This window comes from Nycticebus coucang, chromosome 10 (assembly GCF_027406575.1).
Source record: "Nycticebus coucang isolate mNycCou1 chromosome 10, mNycCou1.pri, whole genome shotgun sequence".
NCBI classification, from domain to species: domain Eukaryota; kingdom Metazoa; phylum Chordata; class Mammalia; order Primates; family Lorisidae; genus Nycticebus; species Nycticebus coucang.
This window is the reverse complement of record NC_069789.1, coordinates 126623649-126641126: the sequence shown is the minus strand read 5'-3', so window position 1 is coordinate 126641126 and position 17478 is coordinate 126623649.

The window sequence follows — 17478 nt, the reverse complement described above, 5'->3', positions numbered from 1 at the left end:
TCCCAGCTACTTGGGAGGCAAAGGCAGGAGAATCGCTTGAGCCCAGGAGTTGGAGGTTGCTGTGATGCCACGGCACTCTACCCAGAGCGACAGCTTGAAGCTCTGTCTCAAAATAAAATAAAATAAACACACCAAAAAATAAAATAAATTTCAAGGAAATAATCCTCCCAGATTAATGGGCACAATTAGAACATTAGTAAGCCATAATTAGAACATTAGTAAGCCATAAGGGCTAAATTGACGGCTGCTACACTCATAATTTAGTTCTAACTTCCCCCACCTGCCTGGTGCCACTACTGCACAATGCTGGTTGGCAAGAGTTTATTAGGGTTGAGTTTGCTGGTCTGTCATCAGCTTCTGACAATGGTGCACCGTGTTTCTGTTGGAAGTGGAATTTTTGAATAGTTGCACAGCTCAACGGTATTCTTTAATTCTGTCTGCTTAATAGCCCATCATCTCAAAGAAGTCCAAGAGGAGAACCCTGAAGGAAGACACCAGATCTTTTCACGAGGATTGGGAATCTCAATATTATCTGGCTTCTACTAAGGATAAGATTACTCACTTGCTTTGTGATATCGCAATATCAACATTAAAGAAATTCAGCATTACCGTACTCACAAGAACCTCAAATGTTTTTAATTAGAGGGTGAGACCCTGAAGTTTGTATTACAGAAATAAAAGGAAGAAATGCAAAGACAAGTCTTTCAAACAGCAATAAGACCTGGAAATAATGCCACCAAAGGAATTTATAAAGTATACTCAGGAAAAAAGAAAAGCCATTCAGTGATGTCAAAATTATGAAAGGAATGTGCTATCACATTGTAGGATGCTTAGACCTCCATAACGTTTCAAAGTATAAACAACTGCCTCTTTCAAGGAGAACCGAACCGAGACTGATTTGTAGCATGAATTAGCCTTCAACTTAACAGAACAACCTCATGTACTACTTCAAAAGGGAAAATACGTTTTATTCAATGTCTTTGGATGGATCAACCGATACTACTGACTTGGCACAGGTTTTATACTTCATTTGGGACATAACAGAAGATTTTCTTTGCTACAGAGAGTTACTTTGGGCATTCTTGGGAACAGAACACAGGGAATAGATGTCTTCAACAGTTTTCAAGATAGATGTTATGAAGTTGGACTGAATTTGGTAAATTTAGTGAGTGTCTGTACAGATGGTGCACCTTCCATGATAGAAAGACATGAAAGGTTTATTGCACAGATTTTTAAAAAGTATTAACAGAGCCAGATGCTCTCATTTCTTTTTTTTTTTTTTTTTGGCCGGGGCTGGGTTGGAACCTGCCACCTCCGGCATATGGGACCGGCGCCCCACTCCTTGAGCCACAGGCACCACGCCAGATGCTCTCATTTCATTGTATCTTGGGTCAGCAAAATCTCAGTGCTAAAGCTACTATTTTTTTTTTAGACAGAGCCTCAAGCTGTTGCCCTAGGTAGAGTGCTGTGGCATAACGGCTCACAGCAACCTCCAACTCCTGGGCTTAAGCGATTCTCTTGCCTCAGCCTCCCAAGTAGCTGGGGCTACAGGTGCCTACCACAATGCCCGGCTATTTTTTGGTTGTAGTTGTCATTGTTTGGCAGGCCCGGGCTGGATTCAAACCCCCCAGCTCTGGCGTATGTGGCTGGCGCCTTAGCTGCTTGAGCTACAGGCACCAAGCCAAAGCTACTATTTTAAGTGACACTTTGCCGCAAGTTATAAGTATAGTTAACTATATTCATGAAATGCAACACAGCATCATCAGTTTTACAACATGCCAAAGTTGAACATGAGGTATTCAATGTGTAAAATGCTGCTAAAGTGCATTGGCTATTTCAGGGACAGGTGTCAGACAAAATTTCATCTCTAAGAGAACAGATAGTTAAATTTTATGAAGAAAAGAATTGCCAGTGTGAATTATTGAAAGAAGATTTATACAGGAATGCAGCATTTCTGTGTGATATCATGTCAAATACAAATGGCTTGAATATTTCTCTGCAAGGTAAAACTAAGACTGCAAAACTTAGTGGCAAAAAAATCCAAGCATTTTGAAAAAAAGGTATCTTTCTCAAAAAACTTCTTCAAAAGGAAATTTCAGATGAACACTTTCCCAAGTTAGCAAAGCGTGAATCATTTGAAGAATACGAAGCTGTTATAGACCTATTAATTGGAGAACACAATGAAAGATTTACTGATTTTGAGAACTGTGACATCACACTCAAATTAGTATTTCAGCCTCACCAGTTAGTATCACCAAGGCATCTAAAGAACTACAGATGGAAATGTCTCAGTAGATGACATTTTAAAGTCATTGTTTGATGCTAAGAAAGATCCAGTTGAAATAAGGAAAAATGGGCTTGGGGCCTGTAGCTCAGCGGCTAGGGCACCAGCCACATACACCAGAGCTGGCGGGTTCAAATCCAGCCAAACAACAATGACAACTGCAACCAAAAAATAGCAGGGTATTGTGGTGCCCGCTTGTAATCCCAGCTACTTGGGAGGCTGAGGCAAAAGAATCATTTAAGCCCAAGAGTTGGAGGTTGCTGTGAGCTGTGACACCACAGCACTCTACCCAGGCCAACAGCTTGAGACTCTGTCTCAAAAAAAAAAAAAGAAAGAAAGAAAAAGAAATACCGAAAAATGCAGTAGAAAGCTCACATCTTTGCTACAATGTCCAAAAAATACTTTCTTGCTTTTCAACACTTAATTGCCTCAAATCTACATTTTCCTACCTAACTCAAATCAAGAGATTCCATAAGGTCACAAATGATTGATACCCATCTGGAGGATCAACTGAAACTGCAGACCTCCAAGCTGCAACCAAATATTCAAACGTTTCCAACAAAAAGCTGACACAACAAGATCATTAAAAGGGTAGTTAACTTTAAAATTAACAAATCGTTTTCATTTTTTGAAGTTATTAAGCGTATAGTAGTTAGATGTTTACAAACTAACTCACCGGGATATGCTCAATACATTTTTAAGTATATCTAATTGAAGTTTCTTGGATATGGCCTTTGTTTGCTTACAGCTAAATTAATACCGCCTTCCAATAGGAGAAGGTTTCCCACCCCTGGCTTCAAGGTTATCCACCAGGAGCTGAGCAAGATTAATCCTTTAGTACAACTCCCAATTCACAGATGTTAAAAGTGGAGGCTCAGAGAGATGGAGATACCTGCCTGCAGTCACACAGCCAGCTGGTGGCCAAGTGCAGATTTAACATCCCTTCCCCAGACCCTAAGGCATGAGCTTTTAATTTCCCCTTTCTGCTATCTTCTCTTCAATGTAAGATTCCCAGAGCTTAGTGACAAGAGACACATTAGAAATCCAGCAAACCCAGTGCTATAAAGTCTTTAAATCTTTTTTTAACTAAATGCACTGTTCATATAAAAAATTAATACAAAAGGAGGCAGAGTGAAAAAAATAAGTGTTTCTCCCACACCTGAATTTCAGTGCACCACTTTAAGGCAACAAGATATTCTTACACAGATAGTTTGTGCACCTTTCTAAGGCACCTGTATATCTCCTTTATTTGTTACACAAATGAGAAAATACTGCTTTTGCTTTTGCACACTGCTTTTTTTTTTTTTTCCTTGAGTCAGAGTCTCACTATGTTGCCCTGGGTAGAGTGCCATGGTGTCACAGCTGACAGCAACCTGAAACTGCTGGGCTTAAGTGATTCTCTTGCCTCAGCCTCCCAAGTAGCTGGGACTATGGGTGCCCGCCACAACGCCCAACTATTTTTTGATTGTGGTTGTTGTTTGGCAGGCCCGGGCTGGATTCGAACCCACCAGCTCCAGTGTATGTTACTGGTGCCCTACTCACTGAGCTATGGGCGCCAAGCCAAGCTTTTTTTTTTTTTTCTTAAGATAGAGTGTCACTCTGTCACCAAGCTAGAGTGTCATGGCCTCAGCCTAGCTTACAGCAAACTCCTGGGCTCAAGCAATCCTCCTGCCTCAAGCTCATGAGTAACTGGGACTACACATGTGTGCCACCTCACCTGGTTAATATTTCCTCTTTTTAGTAGAGGTGACGTTTCACTTTGCTCAGGCTGGAGCACACCGCTTTTTTTTTTTTTTTAAACTTAATATATTTTGAAGGATCACTGTCATCTCAGCACATATAGCTCTGTCCCCAACTTGAAAGATTTTATGTCATTTCTTTCTTTTTTTTTTTACTGTTATTTGAGTTTATTTTATGTTGCATCTATTCCCGTGCCGTAAGTTTTTGTTTCTTCTGGGATATCTTTTTCTTCTGTGCTACATCCTCTTCTGGTTTGGGAACAATTTGTTCCTTTTCAGTAAGGATCATCTCAATGTGGCGGGGGAGCTCATGGGTGGGTTGATGCGATCATGAGCTCTGTAAGTTCCGCGACACATGTTGGGTGCTTTGTTCACCGAGATATGCTCAATGACCAGAGAATCTACATCTGAACCTTTAAGTTCAGTATTACTCTCTGCATTTCTAAGCGTGTGCAGTGAAAATTTTGTGCTCTTTTTGGGCCACCGACCCTGTGTCCAGCCCCCCACTGTGTGGCCTGGGCACAGCTACCAACTCCACCATTGTACATGGGAATGGTACACACTGTTTCTTTAAAGGGACATCCTTCAGATACTTGATGGCCTGGGCAGTTTCACTTGTGTTCTTAAAATGACCACGAAGATTTTTTTTTTTTTTTTGTAGAGACAGAGTTTCACTTTATTGCCCTCGGTAGAGTGCCGTGGCGTCAACACGGCTCACAGCAACCTCCAACTCCTGGGCTTAGGCGATTCTCCTGCCTCAGCCTCCCGAGTAGCTGGGACTACAGGCGCCCGCCACAACGCCCGGCTATTTTTTTTTTTTTGTTTTTTTTTTGCGGTTTGGTCGGGGCTGGGTTTGAACCCGCCACCCTCTGCATATGGGGCCAGCGCCCTACTCACTGAGCCACAGGCGCCGCCCGACCACGAAGATTTAAACCTCTTGACTTGCATGCTAGAAAATACAGGTGTTTGGTTAATTCCGGTTATCTTCTTTTAGCCTACTCCCAAATGGGAAATACATATTTATCTATCTCCTGTTCACTTACACTTTGTGGGGTGTTCTGGGTCAAGTGAATAGCGAACCATTTTCACAAATCACCTCAGGCCGCTTAGAGGAAGAGGAAGAGCAGTGGCTTCTGGGAGAATTGATGAGGATGCAGTTTCTGGCCTATGTTATTTCTTCCTTTGGTCTGTGATAGAACTTGACAGTGAAGCCATCTGGGCCTGAAGTTTTCTTTGTGGGAAGGTTGTTGATAATGAATTCAGTTTCCTTAATAAATACGGGGCTCTTCATGTTTTCTCTTTCATCTTACATTAGCTTTTGTTTCTGTATTGGAGGGGACAGTACCAGATTTCTTTATGTGAAGGAATGGTACAAATGAAAGAACTTAAGTGGATGTTTTGGTACAGCTTATAGAAAGGGTAAAGAAAATCCCAACCTACATACACTGCCTTGGGGACCAGGGAAGTCACCCCGTGACTATGGGGAGTTAGCCTAAGGCTGGGCTCTCCTTACCACTGTGCGCTAGTCAAAAAATACTCTGCCTTGCCAGATCCTGGAGGCTCCCACCTTGTGCAGATTGGTTACGTGGTCACCCAGTTCTTTGACGGATTTCACCTGCTCTTTCAGGTAATGCGTTCCTATGAAGTCACACAGAGAAGGGTCGTTTTTTGTCAGTGGCCGGTCTGTGCAGTTTCCAAGTGTGACGCATTCGACCCCCTCTCCCAGTCTTCCCAGTCTGAGACGGGGCCACCTCCGTCGGGTCTACAGTTTCATCACTTTCTCAGCATGTTCCCGCAAGCAAGCATTTGGCAAAAGGCTTCAAAGCCACGTCGTTGGTCAAAGTAGTAAGCCACGGGCAGGCAGATGTAAGAGGCATAGAGCGCCGGCTTGATCTGGCGGAGTCGGAGCCCTGACCGTGAGCTGCGGCCCCCGCGGGGGACGCGGTCGTCATGGCAGCGGCCGAGCTGCGGCGGCGGCGCGGGCGGAGGGCTGGCTCTGAACGCTGCTTCCGCGGAAGCGCTGCTGAGAAGCAGGAAACCGCAGGGACTCTGCGAAGAAGGTCCATATGTTGTATTTTTCAAGGAAATGTCATTTACAATTGTCAAATCTGTCGGCGCAACGTTGTTCATAATGCCTTCTTTTTTATCCTTTTGATGACTATAGAATCCGTAGTCCTAACCTCCCTTTCTTTCTTGATATTGGTAATTTGTTCTTTCTCTCTTTTTTCTTGGTCAGTCTAACTAGGGATTTTATCATTCTTGCTCATCTTTACAAAATGCCAGTATTGGCTTTGTTAATTTTCTCTGCAGTTGGCTGCCCCATTTTTAACATTTGCAGAGGGCTTTGTTGTATGGCTGTCCCATCATTAATGATTTATTCTCCCCCTGATATTGTATTTATTTATTTATTTTTATTGTATTGTATTTATTTATTTTTATTTTATTTTATTTATTTTTGAGACAGAGTCTCACTCAGGCGCCCTGGAGTTGAGTCCCACGCCCTCACAGCTCACAGCAACCTCAAACTCTTGGGCTCAAGCAATCCTCTTGCCTCAGTCTCCGGAGTAGCTGGGACTACAGGCGCCCACCACAACACCTGGCTAGTTTTTCTATTTTTAGCGGAAATGGTTCTCACTCTTGCTAAGTCTGGCCTCTCCTGAGCTCAAGCAATTCTCCAGCCTCAGTCTTCCCAGAGTCGCTAGGATTATAGGCCTGAGCCACAGCGCTAGCCTCTTGACATTCTAGCATGAGAATTCTCAATCTTGTAGAAAAAACTTAAAGAATGGCCACAAGATCACTTATACACTTCCCTCCTAGATTAAATAACTTTGCCCTATTTGTTCTTTAACGCTCTTTCTCTGTCTCTGAATCTAAACACCCCCCTGCCACACTCATTTGAGTGTAAGTCACAGACCTGGTGACACATTGCAAGCCTGTCTCAGGAACGAGAACATTCCTGTACATGCCCATGGCACCAGTCTCACATCTAAGAAAAATATCAATAATTCCTTAGTATTTAATGTCTCATTCATGTTCACATTTCCCCAATTATCTCCAAAATGTCTTTTATAGCTGTTTTGTTTTTTTTAAACCAGAGCCAATCCAGCTTCCTGCTTTGCATTTGGTTGTTGTTTCTTGTCTTTTGTGTGTTTTCTTGTAGTCCTTGTATTTGTTTTAAATAATATTGGCCTTGGCGGTTCCCATAGGTCAGTGGGTAGGGCTCCGGCCACATACACCCAGGCTGGGCCAGCTAAACAATTACAACTGCAACAAAAAAATAGCCGGGCATTGTGGCCGGCACCTGTCCTCCCAGCTACTAGGGAGCCTTAGGCAAGAGAACAGCTTAAGCTCAAGAGTTTGAGGTTTCTGTGAGCTATGACTCCATGGCACTCCACCAAGGGCGACAAGTGAGACTCCGTCTCAAACAAACAAACAAAAAAAAATTGACCAGCTGTCTTGTAGAATGTACCATATAGTGGATTTGTTTGATTATATCCTTGTGGTATTATTAGTGTACCTCTGTATTTCCTGTAGGCCAGAGTTTTGGTCTAGACACAGAAGTATCCAACCTTTTTTGTTTTCTGCCACACATTAGACAAGAGCTGTTTGGGGCCACACATTAAATACACAAACACTAACGAAAGCTGATTAGGAAAAAAAAAAGGTCTGTGCAAAAAGGTCTGTGCATACTTTTCATGATATCCAACAGATAAGCAAAAATAGTCTTTAAATCAGCATGTGGCCCTCAGGTAGAGCACAATTTATTACACCTGTCTCCCACTGGTGACTATTAGGTTGTCTCCTGAGTCCTGTGTCTGGTCCCTTTGTTGTGCCCAGGTCGCGGGGTACCCCTCATAAATCCACCACAGTATTAGGCCTTCCAGATTCCTCAGCAGCTCAGCCAGGACAGCTCCAACAGAACTGGAGACACGGCTGGGGGTAGGTTAACCTCAAGGGTGCTAAACAGCCATGGAGGATTCTAAGCAGGGAAGGGAAAGTGTCAGATCTGGGCTTTAGAAAGATCCTCCTGGCCACCAAGTGTAGAGTAGATCAGAGTAAAGTAGAGGCTGGGAGCCCAAGGCGGAGCTGAGGTAGGAACAGGATGGGCAGGAATGGGATTTCACTAGGGTGGGGATGGAGGGGAGAGGTGCACTGGGGGACGTGTGGGTAAGTAGCAGAGAGACTTACCACTCATGGAAATCCCAAATCCCAAGGGTGACAGGGATGGAGACTTGGGTGTGGCATCTGAGGGGCAGTATCCCATCACCCTGACCCTCAAAAACTTTCACATCAACACCTCATATTCCAGGGAGTCAAAACACAGAGACTCTGGCCAAACCTGGGATCACAGACACCTGCTTCCAATGCCCTTCCACAATTTCTCCTTGCTGTCGCTAAATTACTCCTTCCTTCTTCCCTGGTGTCTTTGTTTTGTGGCCCAACAGCTGCAGTCCCTGTCTCTGGGGAAGCACATCCTAGGTCCAGAATAACTAAGGGCTAAATGAGTGAGAGAAACAGACTCAGAATGACGCTTTACCTCTCTGACACCTTCAGTGTGCCCCTCCCTGTCTGGCCTCACTGACAGCTCCTCTGGAAGGGCTCAGGAGTCTTGGCTTTTGCTCCCCCATCACTCTGAAGGTAAATAAAAAATCTTTTTCACGGCTAGGCACCTGTGGCTCAAGTGGCTAAGGTGCCAGCCACATACACCTGAGTTGGCAGGTTCGAATCCAGCCTAGGCCTGCCAAACAACAATAACGGCTGCAACAACAATAAAAAAATAAATAGCTGGGCATTGTGACGGGTGCTTGTGGTCCCAGCTACTTGGGAGGCGGAGGCAGGAGAATCGCTTGAGCCCAGGAATTGGAGGTTGCTGTGAGCTGTGATGCCATGGCACTCTACCAGGGTGACAGCTTGAGGCTCTGTCTCAAAAAAAAAAAAAAAAACAAAACTCTTTTATGTGCTCTGCAGGGCCCAGCATCAGTGTCTCACCTTGGTCACCCACTGAGATCACCTGGGGAGTCTCTTTCTTTTTATTTTTCTTTTCTTTCTTTTTTTTTTTTTTTTTGTTGTTGTTGTTGTTGTTTTTGGCCCGGGCTGAGTTTGAACTCACCACCTCCAGCATATGGGGTCAGTGCCCTACTCCTTTGAACCATAGGCGCTGCCCTCTTTTTATTTTTCTTAATGACCCCGCAATAAAACTTCACCCCCTTTGGTATAGAGTTCAATAAATTTTAAAACACAATAGGTTCCTTTATATTCCCACCCCCTCATCGCAGTCAGGATAAGAACAGATTCCATTATCCCCAAACCTTCTTTTAAGTCACACACCCTCATCCTACCCCAAACCCGTGACAATCACTCCTCTCTTTTCCATCACTGTAGTTTCGTCTTTTTGAGAACATCAAATACGTGGAATCATGCAGTATGTAATCTTTGAGACTGGCTTCTTTCACTCAACCTGATGTCTTTGAGATTTGGCTAAGGCGTTGACTGTATCAATCGTTTGCTCCTTTTATTACAATCATCCTGATTGTGTGGATGTATCTTACTTTGTTTATCCATTCACCACTGAAGGACAATTATGTTGTTTCCAGTATTGGCGTGGGGGTGGGTGGGAGGGCTTTAAAATCTTGCTATTTGGGCCCCACACCCAGAGAGTCTGATTACTGGGTCACAGGTATTGGGAGTGTTATTAAAAGTTGCCCTGGTGGTTCAAACGCTCACCCCAGTGAAGAGCCATGGTCCCAGCAATCAGATCCTCCTCCCTCTTTGCCCCTCATCCTTGGAACACACCAAGTTTCCTCCTATTTCAGGGCCTTTACATTCCCCATTCCTGTCCCTGAAAACTTCTCACTTCCTTGTTTGCCTGATTAACTCCCACCTGCCCTCAGGTCTCAGGATTTACATCTCCAAAGAGGTCCACTCTGAACCCTTTCACACTGAAATGCCAGGCTGTAGCACATCTTTGAGTAAAGACTTAGTTAATCTTCCCCCCTCACCAGACTGTGACCATAATGAGGGCAAGAGTCACGTTTGTTTTTGTTATTAATTTATTGCTACCCAGTGGACTTAATTTTTGTTGACTGAATGAATGATTTAATACATTTATTTGGTTTTGCTGGACAAGGGACTTGAAGATCGCTTTTGCATCAATACAAGCAGATCCTAGATAAGACCTACTTCTTGAGTTACAGCTGATCTTGCAAGAGGGAGAGGGGGCCTCAGGCATCCCCACCTCAAACAATCATAGATTTAGCCAGGTATGGTGGCTCACGTCTGTAATTCTAGCACTCTAGGAGGCCAAGGTAGGTGGATTGCTTGAGCTCAGGAGTTCAAGACTAGTCTCAGCAAGAGCAAGACGCTGTCTCTACTAAAAATGGAAAAACTAGCTGGGTGTTGTGGCAGGGTCCTGTAATCTCACGTACTGGGGAGGATGAGGCAAGAGTATTGCTTGAGCCCAAGAGTTTGAGGTTGCCATGAGCTATGACACCACTGCTGTCTCAAAAAAAAAAAAAAAAAAAGTCATGAATTAGCAAAGGGTAGAGCAGGGGACAGTTGGGAGGCATGGAAGTGGTTGCTAATAGCAGCATTGTTATTGAGATGCCGAGTCTCAGGTTTACTGGGGAGGCTGGAAATCTGGACCTGGTACTCCCAAATTGAACCAAGACCTTGAGAAATCTGAGACAGACCTAGGTCAGTGGTGCCCCTTAGGTACCACCAGAACTAGAAGCAAATCCTCTTCAGAGGAAGGCTTCCCTAATTTAAGTTTGACATAAGACCAATCTCCAAGTCCCTTGTCCAGCAAAACCAAAACTCAATGACTAAGATCCAGTAATAAACTCATGTTCAAAAACTACCAAGTGCACAAAAAAGTAAGCCACCATGAGTGAGATTCAGCAGAAGCAACTACTCTAGTTATCTACTGCTGCAAAATAAACTACCTCTAAACCTGGTGGCTTCAAACTAGTGCAATAATTTATTTTGCTCACAAAATGGCAGTGTGGGCTGGGCCCAGTGACTCACATCTGTAATCCTATCACTCTGGGAGATTGAGGTGGGTGGATTGCTTGAGCTCACAAGTTCAAGACCAGACTAAGCAAAATCGAGACCGTCTCTACTAAAAATAGAAAAACTGAGGCAAGAGGATCACTTGAGCCTGAGAGTTGGAGGTTGCTGTGAGGTATGACACCACAGCACTCTACCCAGGGTGACAGCTTGAGGGTCTGTCTAAAAAAAAAAAAATGGCAATGTGGGCAGGACTGAACAAGGATAGCTTGTTTCTGCTCCATGAAGTATGAAGGGGTGGTTCAACTTAGGGCTGGACAATGCCTTTACTTTTTCTTTTTCTTTCTTTTTTTTTTTTTGAGTCTCACTATATCACCCTCCATAGAGTGCCGTAGTGTCACAGCTCACAGCAACCTCAAACTCCTGGGCTTAAGCAATTCTCTTGCCTCAGCCTCCCAGTAGCTGGGGCTACAGGCTCCTGCCACAACGCCCAGCTATGTTTTGTTGTAGTTGTCATTGTCATTTAGCTGGCCCGGGCTGGGTTTGAACCCACCAGCCTCAGCATACATGGCTGGCGCCAGAACCACTGCTATGGGCGCTGAGCCTGAACAATGCATTTTTGAGATGGTATACTCACATGTCTGACAACCTGCTGGCTGTTGGTGGGGAGTTCAGTCAAGGCTGCAGGCCTCGGTTCCTCTCCATAGTGTGTATGGACTTTTTTTTTTTTTTTATTAAGAGACACAGTAGCGAATGAGCACAAGTATTAGGCATGTTTTCTCCCCTCCTCCCATTTCTAATCTCGAGGGTCATGTTTGCACTTAGAACCTTCTTAATTGGCGCCTGTGGCTCAAGGAGTAGAGCGCCAGTCCCATATGCCGCAGGTGGCAGGTTCAAACCTAGCCCCAGCCAAAAACCAAAAAAATGACGCAATACCAATTTGGGCGGCGCCTGTGGCTCAGTCGGTAAGGCACCGGCCCCATATACCGAGGGTGACAAGTTCAAACCCGGCCCCGGCCAAACTGCAACCAAAAAATAGCCGGGCGTTGTGGCGGGCGCCTGTAGTCCCAGCTACTCGGGTGGCTGAGGCAGGAGAATCGCTGAAGCCCAGAAGTTGGAGGTTGCTGTGAGCTGTGTGAGGCCACGGCACTCTACCGAGGGCCATAAAGTGAGACTCTGTCTCTACAAAAAAAAAAAAAAGAAAGAAGAAAGAAAGTCCTTTTGGAAAAACAATATACAACACATTTGTTTATTTCCCTGTCAATGACTGTCCTTACATGTTTCCTGTAATCTCCTTTTCACTGGCTTTGTCATCTTGCACATTCTTTTTTTGAAATTATTTTCCCCTTACCTCCTCCCTCTTCCCCCTAACTTGAATTAAAGGGAGTTTTTCTCTTGTGTGGGCTTGTATTAGATCATCTACTGGCTTCATATTAGTATTGAATACATTGGATACTTGCTTTTCCATTCTTGTGATACTTTACTAAAGAGAAAGTTCTCCAACTCCATCCAGGTTAATACAAAAGATGTAAAGTCTCCATCTTTTTATGGCTGAATATCATTCCGTGGTATACATATACCACAGTTTATTAATCTATTCATGGATTGATGGGCACTTGGGTTGCTTCCACATCTTGATGATTGTAAATTGAGCTGCAATAAACAATCTAGTGCAAATGTCCTCATGACAATTTTTTTCCTTCTGGGTAGATGCTAAGTAATGGGATGGCAGGATCAAATGGAAGGTCAATTTTGAGTTATTTGAGGATTTTCCATACTTCTTTCCAAAAAGACTATGTTAGTTTGCAATTCCACCAACAGCGTAAATGTTCCCTTCTCTCCACATCCATGCCAGCACCTGCCTGTATGGGCTTCTTTACAGCATGGCTATTGAGTTCTTAGCATGAGCATCCTGAAGGAATCAGGGAGAAGCTGCATTGCCTTTTATGATCTAGCCTTGCAAGTCACACAGTGTCATCGTCATAACCTGCCCAGATTCAAAGGGCAGGAACACAGATCCTGTCTTTTAATGGATAGTGTCAAGACACATTGTAAGAAGAGTAAATCTCATTGTGGCCGTCTTTGGGAAATATAATCTGCCACAAAAAACAAAAGATTCAAACCTGCAAAATTTCAGATACTGGAATTGTCAAAACAAGATTATAAGTTAGACCTTCATGAAACATTTAAACAAATATGATGCACAATCACAAATATAACAAGCAACAAGATACCATCAGGAATGAAAATGTAAGTTTGAAACATAAGCATGAAAAGAATGATAAATGAAACTTCTAGAGATGAAAAATAATAAATGAAAATAAAATCTCAGTGGACTAAACATAGCTGAAGACAGAACAATTGAATTGGAAGATCCACCGGAGCTCCATGCTCCCAAGTATATCAAATTATACAACACAGAAAGATAAAGAGATTGATATAAGATCAATATACCAAAGAAAAGTTAAGGTACATAAGGTATCTAGTACAAGTGTCAAAAGTAGAAATTACATAGAACAGAGAAGATGCAATCTTTGAAGAAATAATGGCGGGCAGCGCCTGTGGCTCAGTGAGTAGGGCGCCCGCCCCATATGCCGAGGGTGGCAAGTTCAAACCCAGCCCCGGCCAAACTGCAACAAAAAATAGCCGGGCGTTGTGGCGGGCGCCTGTAGTCCCAGCTGCTTGGGAGGCTGAGGCAAGAGAATCGCGTAAGCCCAAGAGTTAGAGGTTGCTGTGAGCCGTGTGACGCCACGGCACTCTACCCGAGGGTGGTACAGTGAGACTCTGTCTCTACAAAAAAAATAAATAAATAAATTAAAAAAAAAGAAATAATGGCTGAGAATTTTCTGGAGCTGACTGAAAAGCATGAATTCCCAGCCCAAGAAGCAAGCCTATCCTAAACTAGATAAATGAAAAGAGACCCAGCTGGGTGCAGTGGCAGGTGCCTACAATCCCAGCTTCTCAGGAGGATCACTTCAGCCAGGAGTCACAGGCTTCCATAAGTCTAGATCACTGCACTCCAGCCGAGTGACATAGTGAGAACCTGTCTCCAAAACAATAACAATAAAGCAAAGAGAAATCCACACCTAAGTATGCCATACTGAGATTGCAGAACATTGAAGATAATGTGATCTATTATTTATCTATGCATCCTTCAGAGTATATTGTGGACTAGAGACGCTCCACAAATTCCACTGGAATTCTATTGGACCAAGAGAGCAGCTATCGGCTGGGAGTGGTGGCTCACACCTGTAATCCTAACACTTTGGGAGACAAGGCAGGTGGATTGCTTGAGCTGTGGAGTTCAAGACCAGCCTGAACAAGAGTGAGACCTCATCTGTACTAAAAAAAAAAAAAAAATAGAAAAACTGGGTGGCGCCTGTGGCTCAAGGAGTAGGGCGCTGGCCCCATATACCAGAGGTGGCAGGTTCAAACCTGGCCCCAGCCAAAAACTGCAAAAAAAAAAAAAAAAAAAAGAAAGAAAGAAAAAAAACTAGCCAGCTGTTGTGGTTGGCACCTGTAGTCTCAGCTACTCAGGAGGCTGAGGCAAGAGGATCACTTGAGCCCGAGAGTTTGAGGTTGCTGTGAACTATGACACAACGGCACTCTACCCAGGGCACAGAGGGAGACTCTAAAAAAAAAAAAGGCGGCGCCTGTGGCTCAAAGGGGTAGGGTGCCAGCCCCATATGCCAGAGGTAGCGGGTTCAAGCCTAGCCCCGGCCAAAAACTGCAAAAAAAAAAAAAAAAAGACACAGAGGGAGGGCAGGTGTATCTCCAGTCAAGATCATGGACAAATTAAAGGTAAGGAGATAGAAACAAATAATCCTTGTGGAGAAAAAAAGCATTTTTTCTGACCTATCCAAAAAACAAAACTAGGATTGGGGGAAAGTAAGGATGAAAATGAGGGTGTGGGAAGGGAAGATATTGGATGAGGACCTTTGAGTGCCCGGCAGAACATAATGAGTTTCTCAACAGCAGCCGTGAAAGGGTATTGCAGAAAGGTCCCAGATGCTCCTTCCATGGGTGATCACCCATTTTGTGGTGAGAGAACAGGGCCTTTAACACCAGCACTGAGGCAGAGCAGAAGAGTCCCCCGCTCATTTGTTCTCACTGATCACCTGATGACCCCCAAAGCCGCCACTGGGGTTGAAGACTAAGATACACTGAGGCCAGCTCCAAGGACATGCCTATTCCTGGAGCCTCAAGTACAGCTCGCTCATCCAAAGCAGAAAGCCGACTCGGAGTGAGGCACGGAGCACTGCCGCTTTCCAAGAGAAGACTCTACATTGTTACCAGCAAAAAGATGAATTGACACTGGTTGATAAAAAGTGGACTCAGGAGTGATTCTGATGGTTGCAGGAGATAATTTACAGCAGAACCTCCATCATTGGCCACCTCCCTACACTGACCACCTCCTTAAGTTGACCTGATTTTCACAGACCGGACATGCACCACATGTACATATCAGTACAGGAGGCCTCGTTCCGTATGTTGGCCATTTTGTTGCAGTCCCTTGGGGGGGCCAACTCACAGAGCTTCTACTGTATGTGAAGAACTTAGGAAGTGGATTAGCATGCTGAAACAGCTCCTAACTACCACCTCTCTGTTCTTTTCATTGTTGCAACTATTCACTGGCTTCCGATCACCCACAGAATAAAGCACAAACCCCGTAAGATGACCTTTTTGTGTTATCCTTGCTCATCTCACTAGTCTTAATTCTTACCACTTCCTGCCTTGGCCATTATTCTCCAGCAACCGTTTTAGGAAAATCCCTCTCTACATTGAGCTCCCCGAGTCCTCTCTACCTGATGCCTGGAACAGCTACTTATCCTTCACTATTGTGGTTCGGTGACCACTTATATGCAAAGGACACTCCCTGGCCAGTTGTAATCTCTAGTGCAGAATCTTTCGCCTGAGCTCCGGAACCCAGTATTAGACACTGATTCCTATAGCAGATAAGATTGGTTCCTCTCACACAGGGCTGTACTGTCCCCTGGTGGGAGCTTTGGAAATTTTCACAATTTTTATTTTTATTTTTTTTGGCTAAGACATTGATTGGAGGGCGCTACAGGGAGTTTAAGAGGTCAGGCGACCAAGAACGCTGGACCCTCAGCCCACATCCTGAACAACTTAAAAATATCCTTTCAGGGCGGCGCCTGTGGCTCAAGGAGTAGGGCGCCGGTCCCATATGCCGGACGTGGCAGGTTCAAACCCAGCCCTGGCCAAAAAAAAAAAAAAAAAAATCCTTTCAGGCATTTATATAGGCTTTAAAAAGTTTACAGTCATCTGCGATTATGAATATAACACACATACATACACATGACAATTTGGGGTATGTTTTAAAATATATTGATGTTTTCTGAAATGAAACTGTGATATAGAGTGAAGGTTGTACTCTTTTATGTTGTTCAGAACAACCCCAAATGGTGTACACCATATCAGAAAATCCCAATTCTAACCACAATTCCATCTATGACGTATGTATAATGTAACATTTTGGGGGAGTATAACAGACATAAAGAAATGTACTGGGGGGAGGATGGGCAGAGGGAGGGTGATTGGTGGGATTACACCTGCGGTGCATCTTACGAGGGTACATGTGAAACTTAATAAATGTAGAATGTAAATGTCTCAACACAATAACTAAGAAAATGCCAGGAAGGCTATGTTAACCACTGTGATGAAAATATGTCAAATGGTCTATAAAACCAGGGTATGGTGCCCCATGATCGCATTAATGTACACAGCTATGATTTAATAATAAATAAAAAAAAATTTAAAAGAAAAGAAATGTACTACAAGTGTTCAGTATACATTTTCAGAAAGTGGTGACAACTATGTTACTAGCACCCAGGTCAAGAAACAACATTATCAGCCCTTCCCCAGAAGCCTTCCCAGCGCCAAGTTCAATCACTATCCCTGCCCCCTAAAGGTAACCACTCTTCACTTCTAATGCCACTGATTAGCTTTACCTATTTTCAGCTTTATGTAGATAAAATCATACAGTATGTTCTTGTTTTGGGTCTGACATTCGATTCATTCTCGTGTTGGTGAGATTCATCTCTGTGGTGGGGGCATCAGTAGCTCTTTCATCCCACGGGGTGGACTTACAGCATAGCTCTCCATTCTCCTTTCATTGACACTTGGACTTTTTCCAGTTTGAGGCACCAGTGAACTTTCCAGTTCAATGTCTTTTTGTTCGCATATATGAGCATCTCTATTTGGTTTAGAATTATAGGGTCACAGGGTATGCATATGATAATTCAGTAGATACAGCCAAACAGTTTTGTGAAGCGGCTGTTAATTTACACTCGCACAAGTGCCTGGTTGTATCTAAGCATTTTTGTTTTATTTTCCTTTTTTCTTCTGCACCTCAGGAATACAAAACAGATTAACTATTATCCATAGTTTATAATGTACTCTCATTCACTCAAAGCCCATTTTTGTGGT